Source organism: Psammomys obesus, unplaced genomic scaffold (assembly GCF_907164565.1).
Source record: "Psammomys obesus unplaced genomic scaffold, mPsaObe1.curated_primary_1811, whole genome shotgun sequence".
Taxonomy (NCBI): domain Eukaryota; kingdom Metazoa; phylum Chordata; class Mammalia; order Rodentia; family Muridae; genus Psammomys; species Psammomys obesus.
In genome coordinates, this window is record NW_026596201.1 from 653,349 (window position 1) to 657,527 (window position 4,179).

Genomic DNA, 4,179 nt, shown 5'->3' on the forward strand with positions numbered 1-4,179 from the left:
TTAGTGAATATTGTGAAGGGTGTTGTTTCCCTAATTTCTTTCTCAGCCCTTTTGTCTTTGGTATACAGGAGGGCTTCTGATTTTTTTCAGTTGATTTTGTATCCAGCCATTTCACAGAAGGTGAAGAAGCTCTCTAGATGAATTTTTGGGCTCACTCATATAGACTAACCTATCATTTCAAATAGTGATACTTGACTTTGTCCCCAGCCATGCCTATCTTTTAGTGAGTGCTGGGTACCTATAATACTGTCATGCCTTCCTATAGCTCTGGCCTCCAAACGCAGTTGATCAATTTGGTTTTAGAAAATGAATGGATGGCATTAGTTAGCATATTGCTTACATTGTGCCTTGAGTTTCCCATTCCTTAAATGTTATATTTACCATAAATATGAGATAAATCCTGGAAGGGAGAGTCTATCGATGAACAATTGTACTTATTTAGTATTGAGTGAGATATCCAGGTCTCTACATTTGAGATCAGATGGAGAGGATTTAGAGTGGTATGTTGCCCATGACAATGAAGCAGAGGGGACATATGGCTTAGAAGCAAAAGAATTACATGTACACTGTGATTTATAACTCATAACTTATACATGAATATATATTCACAAACACAACTGTAGTGGCTTTATAGAAGGGGAACTCAGTGAGGGAAGAAAATTGTAGTAAATAAAATGTGGAAGAGAGAGAAAGGGTAAAGGATGTGCCTTATTTGGGATTTCTATTGCTTTGATAAAATATCATGAACAAAAGCAACTTACAACTTGTCCAATACTCATTAGTACTAAGGCATTTTCTCAAATGAGGGTTGTCCCTCTCAGATGATTTTAGTTTGTGTCAACTTGACATGAAATCTCATCAATATTGGGTATACATATGGTTATGTAACATAATCTTGAAAGATGTTTGCTTCTATAAAATCCAGTATTATGTGCAATGAGTATATGAAAATACAGTTGCTATTTCAACAAACACAGGATAAAGAGCAGTGTTGGTAGGCAGATACTCTCTGAGGTTCTGCTGCTGCCCGAGTGTGTTGTATCCATATGCAGAACATACAGAGATTGTGGAGTTTAGACAGGAAATGTTCACTAGTTTCTTTATTTACTCATTCAGGGTCTGCCACAAATTTGATGTATTCCTGCCTAGCTCAAGTGTACATTTATGTTACATAATTCTTCATGATGACTGTAAGTAATTTCAGTTTTACCAAATAATTCATACACAAATATTTTACATAGTTAAAATTTATTCATAGGTAATATCAGAAGAAAATATATGTAAATAAAAATGAGGGCCTTACTGGAATTTAAAGATTACTTATTTTTTTAAAGAGTATGGATCACACATGAAAAGGACATTTGTAAATGAACACAAGCCTAATAATGACAATATTTTTTTGACAATTCACCTTATAATCATAGTATAAAGATAGACAAAAGAAGTGGAAAATAATTATTTAATCTTGACTCAAAATAGTATCTCCCATAAAAGATTAAAGAACATATTGGCCTTTGAATGCTCTGCTAGACTTTCAAGTCTACTGGAATAAGGCAAGGCTCACTGATCCTTGGACAGAGAGGAAAGTTTTGTAGAGATAAAAAATTTTCTGGTTCAGACACTGGCTGTCAGGCTGAGCTCTGAAGGTGTCTGTATTGCAGGCTAATGCACTGAAGAGGAGACTACAACAGCCTTCACAGTAACAAACTGTCACCTCTTCCGTCTGGATGCTGATGGTGCTGAAACTGAACTCTGTCCTAGATCCATGAGCAGTCACGATGCCTGGGAGTTAACCAGGTGAACAAATGGGTAGCCCTTTTCTGCTTTTGGTGCAATCAGGCTAAACAAAAGGTTGTGAGAGCTGTGCAGATACCACTGATTTTGCAGCTGATGGTGACCCTCTATACTGCAGACATGGCTAGGGAGGATCTCTACTTGCAACAGTTTCCTCCACAAACTGCTCCACTCTAGTCTCCCCAAGAAGAAGCCTACAGTTCATAGCTCCTCCTAGAGGTAACTAGTGGAAATTATGTTAGCTCCAAACTATGTTAGAATGTTTTAATTTATGTACACAATCAATAGTTTATCTACAATTCCACAACTTGTAATATATATATATATTGCCATAAATTACAATCACTTCCAATCTCATTAAGTTTTATTAGCAGGATGGCTGTTGGTGGTGTGACAAGTGATAGAAAAAATGTTTTCGCTGGCATTCCTAACCATCTTCCTTAGACTATTGTTGATTATTAATATTTATTGTTGATTTAACTTTCAGCTAAACGGTGGTTATTCCTAAAGCAGTTTAATACCAAAATCACCACAGAGAGACTAAGATTTATTTAATTATTTTTTTAATTAACCTAAAGCACAATGCTCTGCAATAGCTACTCCATCCCAAACCTCCAAGTTTGCATAGTTTCCTTCCATTCAGATTTCCCACATTATACTTACTTTTAGTCATATCTTAGATCTGGTTCATCTCTCATTGTGGTTCCAAGTCTTCTCCTGCTTATCTCTCCTCTCTGACTCCTCCCACTTTATTTTTTCTCTTTCCCTCTAGATGAGGGTATCACACCCTAGTCCTTACATTGCTCAGCATTGGCTGGTGGTTTCATTGACAATACAGAGAACAAATGGTGGCATGTTTACACAAGCTTGAGACAGGTGATTCCTAGAATAAGCATCACAATTCAATGTCTAGATTGAAGCCACATAGTAGGGTAGCGAAATCAGCATTTGAATGAAGAAGGTAAGTTATATACATTCCACAAGAATATTATTCCAACATAAGATATCATCCCTCTACCATTATTGGACTTAATTTGCACATATTGTGGTTTTGAGAGTCATGCCTCTGCCCAGTGTGGAGATAGGTGCCTATAATCAGAGATTTGGGGATGGTGACAGAAGAGAAACTGGCATATGCCAACAACCTATGATAGTTTATTCGACACAGAAACACAACAAGACACCATCTCAGTTGTATATGTGTACACACACTTCTGTTTCCCATTGCATAGAGTTCCATTAACATTTATATATGTTTTTACTTATATGAAGTTAACAACTTAATTTCCTGTTCTTTACATTGATGAGAGAGTAGTTAGAACTGTCTATCATACAAAAATACTAAGAAAATAAGATGAGGAGAGGATTCAATATGGCAATGCCAATAATGCACTGTGCCTGATCAGGAAGAAAGCACTGAATGCACAGTGACCACCAGATCAAACTGTGAACCCCAAAATACCAGCCATTGTTTTCCCCATGTGAGAGGAAACCCAACAATGTGGGAAGCAATTGGGTCTGATCTCAGGTCACCCAGCTAAATCCCTCAAGAATTTTTGAGTTCCCTACAGGTTCTTGGTCATCAGCCCAGAGAAACACACCTGCATGTACAGACTGAGCTGTGTGCCACACAACAATAGAAACTGGTTTTCCTAGTAGAGAAGGAACCCAACTATGAAAGAAGCAATCCAGTCTGACCAAACTTGGGTCACCCACTCAACCTCTGGAAATGGGAAAATCTACTGGGTTCCAGCAGGCACTGAGTCATCAACACAGAGCCACATGCGTGTGCTCACTACTCACCATCCCAGACAGAACTGTGGGTCCCAAAACACCAGAGACTGGGTTTCCCAGGTGAGAGGAAATCCCACCGTGAAGGAAGCAATCAGGTCCAACCTTAAGTCACTCAGCGAACCCCCCCCCCCAAGAAAAGTTCTCAGTTTCCTGCAGGCAGTCAGTCACCAGTGCAGAGCCACACACCTGTACCTGCACCTGCGCCTCTGCCTACAAACTCTACTCACCACACCAGGCTGCTTTGTGGATCCCCAACACCACAGACTGGATCTCCCAGATGTGCGAAAACATCACAGTGATGGAAACAGCAGGTCTGGCCTCAAGTCACCCAGTAATTCTCAGAAAAGTTCCTGGGTTCCTGCAGGCTCAGGGACTCTGGAATCCAGCTGCATAACTGTGTGCTGTGCTCAGTGGCCACAGATTACCTTGGGTACTGGAGCACAGAGGTACAACTTCTGACCTGATGATGCCTAGGACTCACCAGATTAGCCCTAGATGCTGTTCCAAAGCCCAACCTCTCTTCCTACGGAAACCGACCAAACCTCAGGGCTCTCATGAAAATGGCTGTGCCCAGCAAAAACAGTGTATAAG